The sequence below is a fragment of the Vidua macroura genome, chromosome 1, assembly GCF_024509145.1.
Source record: "Vidua macroura isolate BioBank_ID:100142 chromosome 1, ASM2450914v1, whole genome shotgun sequence".
Classification (NCBI taxonomy): domain Eukaryota; kingdom Metazoa; phylum Chordata; class Aves; order Passeriformes; family Viduidae; genus Vidua; species Vidua macroura.
In genome coordinates, this window is record NC_071571.1 from 89,731,097 (window position 1) to 89,746,858 (window position 15,762).

A 15,762-nucleotide genomic window follows, 5' to 3' on the forward strand; every position below is an offset into this window, starting at 1 on the left:
TATATATTAAAATTTAAAGCACGAGAACAGTATAACTGTTTCCTTGTTATCAGGGGTTTACATTTTATCAGTCTCTTGAACTTGCAATGTAGTAGTTTTCTCCATTAATATCACAGTGTAAATCTGTGAATCAGCAATTAAAAATAGTTTCAGTATTTTCCATGTAAAATGTCTACATGTTGATGACTGTATTCCCCATACATACCTCTCCAGTTGCCTGAGCATTTGAATAAGAGCTAAGTCCTTTAACTCCCCCATAGTGTCACCCATTGACTTGGGTGGGACCACAGTAGCAGTCTTGAAAAACCTTTCTTCAGTGACTGGCAAGGCAGCAGTGTAGGGATTTGAGGGAGGCTGAGGGCACCGATAAATTTGACTTGGAGGAGAAAAAAGTTTGGAGTAAAGTTTGATAAAATTGAGTGGTTGACAGCAGTTATTTGATGTCCCTAATTAAGTCTCTTATATCTTTGGGCGAGGATGATGCTGGAAGCATAAGTCAAGCTTAATTGCCTGTAGCACTTCCTTCCTTCCTTCCTTCCTTCCTTCCTTCCTTCCTTCCTTCCTTCCTTCCTTCCTTCCTTCCTTCCTTCCTTCCTTCCTTCCTTCCTTCCTTCCTTCCTTCCTTCCTTCCTTCCTTCCTTCCTTCCTTCCTTCCTTCCTTCCTTCCTTCCTTCCTTCCTTCCTTCCTTCCTTCCTTCCTTCCTTCCTTCCTTCCTTCCTTCCTTCCTTCCTTCCTTCCTTCCTTCCTTCCTTCCTTCCTTCCTTCCTTCCTTCCTTCCTTCCTTCCTTCCTTCCTTCCTTCCTTCCTTCCTTCCTTCCTTCCTTCCTTCCTTCCTTCCTTCCTTCCTTCCTTCCTTCCTTCCTTCCTTCCTTCCTTCCTTCCTTCCTTCCTTCCTTCCTTCCTTCCTTCCTTCCTTCCTTCCTTCCTTCCTTCCTTCCTTCCTTCCTTCCTTCCTTCCTTCCTTCCTTCCTTCCTTCCTTCCTTCCTTCCTTCCTTCCTTCCTTCCTTCCTTCCTTCCTTCCTTCCTTCCTTCCTTCCTTCCTTCCTTCCTTCCTTCCTTCCTTCCTTCCTTCCTTCCTTCCTTCCTTCCTTCCTTCCTTCCTTCCTTCCTTCCTTCCTTCCTTCCTTCCTTCCTTCCTTCCTTCCTTCCTTCCTTCCTTCCTTCCTTCCTTCCTTCCTTCCTTCCTTCCTTCCTTCCTTCCTTCCTTCCTTCCTTCCTTCCTTCCTTCCTTCCTTCCTTCCTTCCTTCCTTCCTTCCTTCCTTCCTTCCTTCCTTCCTTCCTTCCTTCCTCCCTTCCTCCCTCCCTTCCTTCCTCCCTTCCTTCCTTCCTCCCTTCCTTCCTCCCTCCCTCCCTCCCTCCCTTCCTCCCTCCCTCCCTTCCTCCCTCCCTCCCTCCCTTCCTCCCTCCCTTCCTTCCTCCCTCCCTTCCTTCCTCCCTATGAATATCCATGTCTTTTGTTTTGACTTGGGTACCTGCAGAGGATCACTTCCCTGTAGGAGAAACAACAGTTGCCTATCTGAAGAAGAGAAGGGTTGTATTGTATCTTAACAGTAGTTAAATGTATGCTTGTCTTTACCAGGAGCATTTCTCTTAGCTGCAGTTGTCTCCTACATGTCCTGTAAAGGCTGGAGATACTTCAGTGTGTGGCATGGTTTTTTTTTGGTTTTTTTTGGGTTTTTTTTTTTTTTTTGGTTTTTTTTTTTGTTGTTGTTTTTTTTTTTGTTTTTTTGTTTTTGTTTTTTTTTTTAATATCTGTAGAGCTGTTCTAAGAAAAAAAAAAAAAAAGGAATATTTAAGTATATCAATTATTTCAATACATGTAAAACATTTTTAAAGCCTGCCTTTCACAGTCAGTGTTGTTTTGTATATTCCAAAATTGTTAACAGAACTGAATGTGAGCATTTTTGTTTGAAGTGATGGAGAGGTTGAATATCCTCCTTTCTTTGCCTTCCAAAATACTACATTGCTTTTAATTAGCTGTAGTCTTTTTGCTAAGTAGAATGAAATTTCCCAGCTGTGTAGGAGATGTGGACCAGCAGAAGGTGTTGGAAGCTGGGAGCACTGAGACTGTTTCCAACAAAAGCATTCATGAGCCAATCTCATGTTGTGAGTAAAATAGCAGTGAAGTGCTTAGCTCTGTTTGCAGATCTGGACTGCAACCACATCTTTGTCTGGCCAAAATGTGTTTCTGGCTTTTAGACTTAACTGTAATAAAACATTCTTACTGAGAATTTTCATATTTCCCAGCGCAATTACACACTGTGATCTGAGCAGCAGTGCCATTCCTGTATTTACCAGGAATACCAGCTAGTGTTTTAGCTTGATCCTTCCCTAGTGCTTGCTTGGTGGTTAATTTGGATCTTTCTCTAGAATTATTTGTGGAAGATCTAATGGCAAAATCAGTGAGGCCCCTTCTGCAAGCTGATTGTTTTTAACTGTGTGCATCAATTATGTTTTCTGCTCTGTTGCCTAGCCATGCTAGAGCTGCACTCAGACTGAGACCACACGGTCTCCTCATGCTCACAGCTGATTTTACTGTGTGTTGTAACTCATGCATGTTTACCTTCTCAGTTGCTTTTTGCCATCCAGGACTTCATTTGGAAACATAAGCTGCAAAAATGTGTGGAGAGTGATATAGCTTCTAAATTTAATTTCTGAATTATGATTAGATTTTTGTCTCCTTTTTTTGTTGAGCGTAGTTGGTTCACCTCCTCAAAATAGTCACATGCAGTTATTTAGCACTTCTGCACAGAAGGAGATGTCTCTTTAGTACTAAAATCAACAACCACATTCTCTCAGGTGTGCAATCCCATCTTGGCAGAAACAAGATAAATGCTACATTTCAGAGTATCTTGTAGGAAGTGAGCAGAATAGACCGAAGTCTTTCATATTCTTCTTAGCACATAAAGAACATGGATTGAATGCTCAGGGGTTTATTTAATATGTATGTATATATGATCCTACGGTAAAAGAAAGGTACACTGCTGATTTAATAGCTCCATGAGCATTAGAAATGTTATTTTAATTTACCTTCTGCATATCTACTTATGCAGGATTAAGTACTCTTTGACTTTAAGCAAATCACTGGAAAATGTTTTTCTCAGGTTTTCCTGTTTTTCTTAGTTATAAAAGCACTGTAATCCTAAAACATGTGTGGTTTTCTTACTCTACAGTTTGAGTGGCAGAAATCAGGTGCTGGCTTGGCAAAGGCAAAAGAAAATCATTCTCATATATATGTGTTATCAGAATGTTTAGTACTCTAGTTCTTTTTTTTTTTTTTTTTAGTTCTCTAGTTCAAGCCTTAATTCTTTTTTTGCTACATTCCTTAAAGTATTAAAACGAGTACTTTAAATGTGGATTGCACAGAACTGGCTAAATGATTGGACCAAATGATTAAGGGCAGTGAGAGCTAACTCTTGTGGCAAAAGGGTCTAGGAAAACTTGATGTTATAGACTGATCTTTCAGAAAAATAGCAGATGAAATTTCAGATTCAAATAATAAAAAAAGTTCATATTTGGAACCAACCTAGACTACACATATTGCATGGTACTGAAAATTAGTTACTAGCATTTAGATAGTAGGTCTTGGAGCATTGCTGTATATTGCTCCTTGAAAATTTCTCTTCAAAATTGAGCACCAGTAAGAAAGAATAATGAACGAAAAATGTCTTATGGTGCTGCATATCCACTTGCAAAATCCATGGTGTGTTCACATACTGAAGTTTGCATGCTGGTCTGGATTTCTTTCTCAAAAGAAAAAGATGGAAATTACAAAGGGAAAAAAGACCAGCAATTAAGAGTACAACACAACTCCTATTTATGAGGAGATTAAGTTCACTGACAGATTTCACATTACAAGAAACACATCTGAACAATATCCCAGAGTTTTATATAACCTTAAACAGTATGGAAAAGAATGCAGACTGTTTATTCTGTTTCTTATGGTGCAAGGAATCAGGGTATCAAACACAATTTTTCAACCTGAAAGATTTCAAAGAATTTTAAAGCTGTTGGACATTCTTTCACACAAGCAGCCTGTGAAATCACTTAATGAATTCTTGGCAAAATCCCCCTGAAGCACTATCAGAGCAAAGGTATAGACACAGACTTTAACTTGGGAAGTCCCTTGGCTGTTGAGGAAATATTGCTGCCATTCCCTCGCTTATTTACTCTTTCCTTAGGCATCAGTTGCTTATAGTGGTAGTCAGAGGCAGAGTCATGAAAAATAGACATTGCATCTGACTGACGTTTTTCTACCAGTGTCATGGCCCATGTGTGTAGAAGTCTTTTAAAATAAAAATGTATTTTAAGGGCTGTTTGCAGTGCTTATGTGCTTGATTTAGTAGATGAAGGGAACTGGTTGTGTTTAAAATATAATATCTGTATATGTCTCATGAAAAATTATTAAAATCAGAAGTACACTGAAAGTGTATGTCCAGACAGAAGTTGTATGTTATTGGCTAGGGAATATCTGTCATTAGTCTGCCAGTCTAGATGCTGATTTTCTTTATTATCAACTTCACTATCCTGGTTTTACCTTTTGAGCACATAGGGACCAGCAATTCTGATGAAAAGGGTCAAATTGCATCGGATACAGTTGGAGCTCATTTGCATTCAGGTTGCACAAGACTGCGATTTCTATCCTTTCTGAGAGAAACAATAACGTTTTACAAGACTGGTTTTTAATTGCATCCCTTACTTGGGTGCAGAACAATCTCTGGAGGATGTCTCTTCCCTCCTTAAAATGAAAAAAAAAAAAAAAAAAAGCAGTGCAAAATTATCATGTTCAAGATAGAAGCAGTGTTATGTTTGGAACTTGCTTGCTGGCTTATCTTCCTTGTTTATTTTTAACTGAAGAAATACTGTGTCTGAGACAACCTTGTAAGAAAACAGTGGGTTTTAAAGAGATCTTTCAGTATTAGAGAATAGGATTTTTTTTAATTCTAGTTCTACAAAGCAAATAATCATGATTATGGTTTCATAGCTTAAAGTGAGGTAACTGAAGTTGTATTCTGATTTGGGAGCTCTTGGATAGAGAAATTGCATGTATCATATAATTATACTTAATTTCATTAGCAGTATAACTACAGTACACTTGGTATTAATAAAAAACAGAATGCGTGTGACAGGGCTTGAAAGCAAAAGTACTTCTAATTCACTGGAATTGTGTTTCATTATATACCTTGCATGGAAATCCATTAGCTACTACTAAAGCCTAAATGAAAAAAGCGTGTTTATTGTCAATGAGTTTGAACTTACAATGCTTCCACTGTGGAATTTTTAAAGGTTTTTAATCTCAAAATGGTTGGAAAAATTGAATTTGGGCACCTTCTGTCTTCAACTGTTTTTTGCCAGTAAGCGACAATGTTCTATTAGATGAGAAGTAGCAAAGGGGCTCTCTGTGTGGGGTGCAGAGCCAGCAAATCACATATGGCATCACTGATTCTTTGTTTTGAAATAATTCACTACTAACCAGGGACATTTCCAGTGCATGACCTGACCTGAAATGGGAGCAGTAAATACATTAAAATTTTGTGTGGTGTGGGTCCCCTACACCAGAGTGTAGGTGTGGATTGACAGCTCCCAGTGAAAGATGATGCTGCAGCAGAGAGGCAGCAGATCGTGGAGCTCTGCTGTGGGTGCTGATGTCTAGTGAATTTGCTGAAGACCTGCCCCACCTACTCTTGAGGACTGGGCTTTGGTTCCTTGCATTCCTGTCAGGTACATATGCTATTCAGAAGTTAACTTTGTTCCTTTTACTCATCATTTTCAAGATGCAAGATGGTGGGCTGGTTATATCTTGTATGTCATGCAATCAGATTTGGTCTACTTGGAGTTATGTTCTGCATAGTGCCGCAGAAGGAAAAATTTTTCTCCAACTATCCACATATGACTTGCTGTCCTGTGGGTGTTTACTTACTTGGGAAGTTGTTTGGATGGTATTTGAGTTGAATGTTGGAGGTGGCTCCAGCAGTTTTGTTCCATTGCACTGGTAAAAACCCTAAATATTTCTTGGATTTGAGAGGAAAATGAAAGAAACACAGAATTTATGGTAGTGATTATTCTTCTCCGAGAATTCAGCTTATGGCTGGAAGATTATTTAGTGGCTTATGCCAAGTGGAATAGCTGCAGTGGAAGACAGAAAAACAAGTAGAATATTGATCAAACCAAAGCAGCCTGGAAGGTACTGTTTCATAAAAAAATCTTGTCAGAGAAAATATGTTTGGATATTTCCCCCTGGAAGGTGTCAAGGGACAGAGAGAAAGGTTGTTTGTTAATGTTTTTTCTTTCCTTTGAAAAAAAAAATTGATAGGAAGCTGATATGCATTTTGAAGGAAAAACTCCCAGACAAGTTTGGTAACTGATGTGTGAGGACAGTAGTTCAAAATTGGGCCTCTCTCTGTCCACACATTTGAGGCTTTCAATTTGGATCATATATTAGTTTGTGTTAAAAGGACCTTTAAAGGCCATCTAGTCCCACCCCTGTGCAATGACCAAGGTCAAATAAATCAGAAGGTGCTCAGAGCACCTTCCAGTCTGATCTTGACAGTTTCCAGGGAAATCATCTCTCTCTGGGCCACCTCACTGTTCCAGTGTCTCACTCCCCTCCTTGTAAAAACCTTCTTCCTTATAACTAATTAAATGGATCTAATTTGGTAAATTTAAGTCTGAAAGCTAAAGGCAGAAGTTCTGAAGGATACCGTAAGAATTTTCTTTATAAAACTTTAGTACCGAAAATGTAAATGCTTGCAACATTTTGAAAAATACCAACTTGTTACTCTTACAGGAAACAAATGCCTCCTATGCAGTTTTGCCAATGCTCATGTACTTTTTTGGCTGTCATTTTTCAGGTACAGTCATGTTTGTATGCCTGATAATGCTACAGCTGATGTGGTGATATGAATTACTCATTCTATAAATTTATGCAACATACGAAAAACACGGATACCTGATCCTGAGTATATTATTCAGTCCAAGATGGGTCCCCTTAGTTGTATTTATAAGGACTCCTATAAGGTTATAAGCCTCCTTGCAGGTCACAAACTCCCTGTTTCTGTCTGTGAAATAGCTGTTCTCACAGCCTTACTCTGGGCAGCTTCTGAAGGAGACGCCTCAAAGAAGGTTGCAGCATCTCTACCACCCTGCCACACTGCAACAGTGTGGTATGAAGAGATGAAAGCACAGCACTGTCTGGCTGCTAGGTTATACTACAATGCACTTTATTGATGTTAAACAAGAGATGAATGTGCAGCTAATATTTTCCCAGTTCTGCCCTTTCTTGTGTTATATGGATGAGGTCAGCTCTCCCTGCTGAGGCAAGCTCTTTGAAAAGTCAGAATGGTGTTGCCCAAGTAAGGAAGAAAGAAAAACATCAGAACTCTGTTCCTGTTCTGCAGAATACTAACAGAGAAAACATAATATGCCATTACAGGAAGACCTTGTGGCTGAAGCTCAGAAAATCAAAGTAGGTTGAAAATTACACAGATGCAACCTGACAGTCTTACTTTTTAAAAGCAGGGCTGTCCAAGAGTCTGTTGAGTGTACCAAACTTAGAAGGGAAGCAGCAACAAAAACAAAAAAAAAAATAGGCAGTTTTTATGATTCTAATAAAGGCTACATTTGAGATTTCACCTATTGTTTTAAGGAAAGAATAAATAAGTATATGGAAATTTAATTTATTTCATAGTACTGGTTCTCAACCTATCAGGTTTTGTGTCTGAATTTTATAACCCATTAGAGACCTAAGTGCTGTAAGAGACCATTAAAATATTAAAAGTATTTAATGGTCACTGGATAGTGTGATCTGTATTTACTGCAAATATTCAGTTGCAATTAAAATCAAAGGCATTTTTTAGAAACAGAAGGCATTAGCAAAAATACAAGTTCTGAAAGCTATCACTATTTTTTGTCTCTGTAAAAGTCTTATCTATAAGGATATACCATATGACATATATCCTCTGATATGTGAAATTGGAGATGGAATGCTTTTTAGATCTAACTCCAGTTTGTCACTTGTGGTATGTAGCATCCAGAAAAGAATTTCTGCAAGCTTCGACATTTTAGTAGTAATCTTCTATAATTTGGGTTCCTTCTGATTGCTTTGATTGGAATATCTGTACATTTTCAGGAAGGATTTAATATGATGGAAGCAACACTCCCACCAAACTTAATTAATCAGTCCTTTAGGTAACTAATTACACATGCTGAATTTTCAGTCAGGTGTATTGTTTCACTCTAGGTCTTCATGCCTGTCTTACCCAGCTGATATCTGTAAACTGAAAGAGGATGTTGCTACAGTGCATGGTTCCTAATAAAATTCTAATTAAATAATCACCTCAATTATAGATTAGAAACTCAGGTTCAACAATTATCCAAAGAGCTTCATTGAAAAACCACAGTCATGTAACTACTCCTTTCTCTTTCTCTCTGAATGTATAGCTCTCTCACACAGACATAATTTAGATTTAGTTTAAATGGTGCCCTAAGTTGTTTCCATTATCTCAGCCTGGAGCAACCTGTGTCTATTCCTGGAATATGATTTCATTATTCTCAAACTGTGTTACCTTCAGTGTACACTATCTTTTCTACGCTGAACATTTTCCAGGAAAAGCTTTTTCGATTCCTGTTAGTGCTTAGACATTTGAGTCAGCTAAATGTGGAAGGAGGAGGACTGTGTCTGATGTATTCAGTCCAGTTATGGTAATTGTCTTTGAAGAACATTCTTATTTATTCACAGATTATACCAAGTTTTTGGGATGTCCAATCTAATATTTATAATACAGAATTATACTGTATTGTGTAGATTAAGATGGGTACATGTATTGGGTGGAAGAAGAACAGCTGAAAGCTTTTCATACTCCTGAAGTCACTGTCACTACAAGAATACTGATTTACTGGGATGACATTTCTGGTGAAAAGGTTCAGGTTTTCAGAGACTTGATCGAAAACACACGGAAATTCCTTTCTCACAAAGGCATTTCATTTTTCTTGTCAAATACCCTTGTGTCTTATATGATTTACCCTTTTGTGATTCAAGCTCATTTTGACTTGCTGCTGTTATCTGGAAAGTCAGATTTCTATAAAGTAATGGGAATTCTTTCTCCATGCTTATCCAAAAATGCATCTGTTTGAAGGCTGCAACTATGCAGGAACTCTGGACAAAAGCCTTTGGAGTAAGAGACTAATTTGTGTGGCAGAAGAAGTAAGAGTAAACAACATATTAGGATTACAGATAATTCACATAATAACCAATGTGAATTTATTATTCACATAATGAATCAGGGAGCCCTTCTAGTAAACTTCTGAATTGTGGTTTTCCTTTGTATTTTGTGTCATATTGTTTTGAGAATTTGTAGGTACAGCTGAAGTACTAGATATGTGCTACGGACAATGTGCTTAATGGAAAAGGTGTATACTGGCTTCTGGGTGCTTTCAGAAGAAAATTTTTCCTTGGATTTCAGTGGAGGTACAATACTAGTGCCTTTAGACTGAAAAAATCAACTTATTGATCCACAGTGCAAGCATAAATTCCTGTAGTTTGGGTTGGAAGGGACCTTTAAAGGTCATGTAGTCCAATGCTGCTGCTATGGACATGAACATATTTAACTAGATCAGGTTGCTCAGAGCCCCCATCCAACATGTCCTTGAAAATTTCCAGGGATGGGGCATCCACGACCTTTCTAGGTGACTTATTCTGGTGTCTCACTACACTTCTAATAAAGAATTTCTTCATAATATCTAATCTAAACCTACCGTCCTTCAGGATCATTCCCCCTTGTCCTATCACTTCATGCCTTTGAAAAACCCATGCCCCCCTCACTTGTAGGCTCCTATTAGGTACCAGAAGGTGCTATAGGGACTCTCCAGGGCTGGCTCTTCTCCAGGGTGAACAAACTCCCAGCCTTTCCTCATAGAAGAGGTACTCCATCCCCTCAGCCTTCTTTGTGGCCCTGCTCTGGACTCGCAGCAACAGGCCCACGTCAGATTTTGCAGATTAGCCGAGCTGGGTAGAGCATGGTGCTAACACCAAGGTCATGGGCTTGATCCCCATACAGGCCATTCACATAAGAGCCGGACCCGTGATCCTTGTGGGTCCCTTACAACTCAGAATATTCTGCGATTCTATGTCCCTCCTATGTTCAGGACCCCAGAGCTGGAGGAAATTCTCCAGGTGGAATATCACAAGTATGGAGTGGAGGAGTCTCCAAGGGATTGCTAAAGCTTTGGTCCTACTGATCAAAGGTGAAGTGCTGAGGCTGGAGCAGTTTCTGAGGCTGAGACCCAGCTCAGGAGCATGCAAATTAAGAAAAGGCTGGAGGGCTAATTTGATGTTCTGTCTGCAGCTGGTGCCTCAAGTCTCTGTTGGCACAGGCAGTAGGAACAGGAGTGAGAAAGGAGGGGGTTAGCACTGTCTGTCAAGGGGATAGTACAGTTAATTGGAAATTAATTTACAGGCAGTGCTAGCAGTCTATCAGTGTTGCCATCTGCATAAGTGACAGGCCAGATCATTCAAGGTAGAGAGAATTACTTATCCTGGGGCCAGGAAGCAGAGTGCAAATATGAGACTAGTCCTCTCTCTTTCCTAACAGGACAATCCTACAGAAGCTATAGAGTTTTTCCAAGTATCCCTGGAATTTCAGATCTGATCTCATCCATACCTGGTTGTTCCTGCTTTCTCTTCCACTTCAGAGAAGGCTGAGCAAAGAAGCATGTGGCATCAGGAGGGGTCAAGAGGCAGGGGCTTGGCCTGGCAATGTAGAGTTGCTGCTGCTGGGTTTTTTCAAACACAAATTGCCCAGGGTAGGGCACTTTGCCTATGGAGCCAGAAAGGTTTAAGAGCTGGTGGAGTTCCCAGTGCTAACACAGAAACTGGTGTTTTATTGTGTGACCATGTGATTTCCAAAACTTTAAGCTTAAGATTGAAACCCCTTAAGGTACCCAGCATGATGTGCTGTTTGCAAAGATTGATTAGCTTTTCAAAGTTTCCACACTTTCCCCTCCATGACTCCTTAAGGCTTTTGAAAGAGCAAAATGAGTGCAACTCAATACTGGACAGGCAAACTTATCTACCCTACCACCAAAGAAATAGAAGTGATGGCTGTGCCTGAAATAACTGAATCTGGAACTTGGTCATCTTTGAAACTTATGTTTGTAGATGCCCTTTATGTTCATCTTCCATGAGAATGTGGATAGTCTTATAGCTGGCATTTACTCTATTAATTACTCTATTAATATTCATCTCCCTACATGTATGGCTCTGTGGGGTTAAGCAGTTAGAAATTGCCCATTTATAGGAAGGCAGGAACAGCCCCAGTACCTTGTCACATGTTGTATTTACTTCACTGGTTGGTTTGAACCACGATGCAACACCAGAGACCCTGCTTCAGTAGGCTGCTCAGGTCCTCATGACCTGCTGACCATGAAGGTAATATCAAATTAATACTAAGCATGCATACATGTACTTTGCTAAATTAGACTAATTGATTAAAAGCTGTGTGGGGTGATCAGATGTATTTAAGTCGAATTCCTTCTACTTCACTGTCAAACTACAGGGGTTCTTGTTGTTCACTGAAAATTATTACTCCTTTTTTTTACCAAGGCTTCTGCTTATTACACAGATTTTTTGTATTTTTTTATTACTGTTATTATTTATTCAGCTTACTAGGAAGTAGAAAGGGTTATTTGCGATTTTGACAGAGAAGAGAAACAATTACTCTAAATGCAGGGAAATAGTCTCTTTGCCTGATACGTTTGAAATGTAATTTTGTCTGGCAATTAGTGCCTATGAGAGACTTACTGGCTGGGTATATCAGGTAATAGCCATGATCAAACAGAGTCCACTTTAATTAATCTGATTATTGTACATTTTGTGGTACTCTAAAATGGTTTAGATTCCCTGACATTTATTAAGAATAAACTTCTCTTTTACCTAGGGATGATTGCATGATGCAGAATTATTAAAGGTTAGTCATAAGAAACTAATCATTTAGAGGCAACATGAAGTGAGGAAATGAGCACTGAAGCAGCAGCTAAGTTCTTATGTTAATTTGATACATGGTCTTGGAAAAAATCACTTACTGCTCATCACAGTCTCTTGATTTTCCTGCAGCTAAAGAAGGACTATTAATATTCATCTCCCTACTTTACCAGGTTGAGGAGAATTAGCTAATGCACATGTTTATAGATAAAATGTTAGTGCTTCAAAAATGTAAATTTTGTTTTAACAAATGTTTATATATGTATAGATATATGTGTGTGTGTGCATCCAAATAATGAATAATGAAACTAGAGACCTGATTATGCTATTTCTATCTGTAGTTGCCAATCCATCAAATAGGAAGGAACATTATTTATTATCTACTTAAATGGCTTCTATCAATAACAGGAGAACTAAAGAGAACTTCAAGGAGAATAATTTTTTTCTTCAGGCCTTAGGTATACATGTAATTCATAATTTCACTTGCTCTTAACCTCTCACTGATTTATTTAGAGTGACAAAAAATTAATGTCTATTGAAATGTTGATGTTTTGATTGTATTTTTTAAGTTGTTTGCTTAAGGTGCTATAGTCCAGAAGGAGTCCAGGGACAGAATTTGTTTCTTCTAGAGTCCTCATTTATTCCATGTAATTGCAAGGCTCCGTGAGTGTTAAATAACTTCAGTTCACCTGTAATGTAGGCTTATTTAAATTGAAGGCTCAGGCTCTGAGATAAACTTTTTTTGTGTAAAAACTCATGTGTTTTCATTCCAGTGAAGTACTATGATCTTTTGACCGCAGGAATTCTTTCCTCCAGTATGTGAAATGTTCTTTGAAGAAAACACTGAGCCTTGAAACAAGACAAGGCCACAGCTGTGTTGTGCGTTCCCTATTAAGTAATTGTACATTTGTGGTAGCAAATATTAAAAATCATGGAGTCATAGAATTATTTAAGGTAGAAGGGCCCTCTGAATGCCATCTGGTCCAAGCCACTGTCCCCCTCAGCACCTGCACTAAACAAGGCTAACTTCAAAATTGGAACTAATTTCAGATTTACATCGTGTTACTCGGGCCATCTACAAAATGTCTCTTATTTCTATCTTCCTCAAAATTTATTGTGGTGGATTTCTTATCTAGCATCATCCGGATGATGACCAAGTCATCATCCATTAATCCCAGTAATAGTGTAATCCAATTGAGTCAGTCCTTGATCATCTTGTCTAGATTTTCCTGGACACCAAGCTTTCTCAATATGTTTTGGAGGTAAATTTTGGGCAAGAGACAAAATAATAAGGAAATATTTGCCTTGAATAGTGCCTAGACCATTTGACTGAATTCCAAATAGCAATGTCTGCAATATTGTTTTACTATAATGCAATCAAAAACAGCGTTTAGTATCCTATTTTGAAATAATGTTAATGCTCAGAAAAATAATATTTATGTTCTATCTCTCAGAAAAAGAGTTGTATGTGGGGAAAAAAAAAACAAAACCAAAAAAAACTCTGAAAATGAACAAAGCAAGCAAACAAACCCCAAACCAAACATATTCCAGAACTGTTTTAGGCCCTTTTTTCTTATAGTTTTTAACTTTCTGGGCTATGCCAGCTTACTGTGCATGCATTGGAAATACAGGTTTATCACTTACATAAAATTTTGTAGATTATAAAATTTTCCTTATCCTAGTTGACCTTGCTTCTCATTTTGCATTATGTAATTTAAATTTGTATTGTATGCACTCAAAATATAGATTTGGTGAAAATTACTGCATTTGGCATCCATTTCTTACCTCACAATATACCACTCCACTAAATTTGAGCTTGAATCTTCTTCCAGAGTCTTTAATGCATTATGGCTTTATCTAGACAATAGTTCAATTGTTAGATGTAGAAGAAGCATAAAGCACTCCCATTTTTGAAGACTCAACAGGAGGGTGACAGGTCAGGAGAATCAGAACATACTGAATATCAGTCACAGCAGCTCTCTGTAGGTTTACTAAGGTCTTCTTCCAGTGTCATTCCTTGGGCTGAGTCTTCCTTAGCAGGGGAATGCACTGGAATGTGTGCACTATGTATATATGCAATATGTGGAGCACATATTTTGGTTTATAGAATCATTTAGGTTGGAAAAGACCCTCATCCATTAACCTAACACTGCCAAGTCCACCACTATGGACCATGTCCAGATGTGACACATCTGCATGTCCTTTAAACACCTCCAAGTATGGGGGCTCAACCGCTTTCCTGGGCCGCCTGTGCCCATCCTTGACAATCTCTTTGGTGAAGAAATCTTTTGTAATATACAATCTAAACCTTCCCTTGTGTAACTTAGGCCATTTCCTCTCATCCTATCTCTTCTTCCGTGGGAAAAGAGACTGACCTCCACCTCACTATACCCTCCTTTCAAGTAGTTGTAGAGAGCCATAAGGTCTCCGGCCAGCCTCCATTTCTCCAGGCTGGACTCTGTTATCTCAACCCTTCACCAGCTTCATTGCTCTTCTTTGGATGCAAAGACCAAGAATCAAGCTCATGAGTTCTGAGGTCCTTTTGTGATATGAACCCAAGTACAAAGTGGAAGATTTGCTTCAGGAGTGCACTACTGTTTCAGATCAAGACACTATTGTAGGTGCATCTTAGACATTTAACAGATTTGCTTGAAAGGTCCCTAAGTACTTACCTGTCAGGTCAAGTACTTAGGATTGGTCATGAAGTAAACTAAGGTGATGTATGGAAGGAGTCATCTCCTAGATTTTTGTTAGCATAAGTAACATCAGAAGTAGGCCCTTTAGGTTTGCTATTATGGCAAATCAGAACTACAGGAAACCTGAACTTCTGTGCAAAGGAAAGCAGGCAAAGTAAATAATTCTTCCTAAAAATTGGGACGAACTAGTAGTTAAAATTAAACTGAAAGTTGTGCCAGAAATGCTCAATAAAACTGGTACAGAATATCTCTTTCAATCGTCTGCCAGATCAAGCCCACTGCAACCACATAACGTGTTTTCTAAACTGAGATTAGCTCACAAAACATTGACAGGAGCTTTGTTCCAGCAGGCTTCATGCCTCATTGTGTATAATCTGTTCTTCTGCAGCAGCATAAACACATCTACAGTGCACAGTGTGCCTTGGTGAATTTCAGGGCAGTCGGTGCTGCAGCCTCAGTGCTGCCTGATTTGGAACATGCTCCTACTGCTGAGTAAACCAACAGTGCACAAGATCCAGCTCTTAGGACTGTGGCATTATGACTGTGGGACTCTCACATAAATCTGCTTCCATTCTTTGCTCATGCTGCTTATCAAACATAGAGTCCTAATTTCTCATAATAATGTTTGTTAAAGTAAATTCTAATGATACCAGGGTGGGCTTTTCTTTCCAATTTTTCCTTCTGTGGCATTTGCAAAATGGCTTTTTAATGACTTCTAAGACAGGAAACTATTATCAGTATTAGTAGTTTGTACTCTTAAATTCATCTTTTTCCTGAACAGACGATATGCTGCTTTCCTTAGGTGTGAAAAGGCAAGCAAAATACTCTGCTTTCAAAGCATAAAATGATTTCTGCTCTGAAACAAAAAAAAAAAAGCAGGAGGCAGACATAATTACCAATTTGAATGTTGAATAGTTTATAGAGTGAATAAAATTAACATTTAAATGCATACACTTTTTCTGAGCTGGGTTTTTTCTAAAGGTATGGTTTTAGTCTGAGCTGTTAAAATATTGAGTATATATTTTAATCAGTTTGGACAGATTGCCTTCCTTTCCACACACATACGCTACTGGTTTTACTTAGTTG

At 38.6% G+C, this 15,762-nt stretch overlaps 1 protein-coding gene across 8 annotated transcripts in view; it reads left to right on the forward strand.

Annotated features, from left to right (window-relative positions):
- The window catches only part of LOC128803471 (poly(rC)-binding protein 3-like), a 501,238-nt gene that overhangs the window by 207,931 nt on the left and 277,545 nt on the right, over positions 1–15,762 (forward strand). The gene's annotated exons all lie outside the window — the stretch shown is intronic.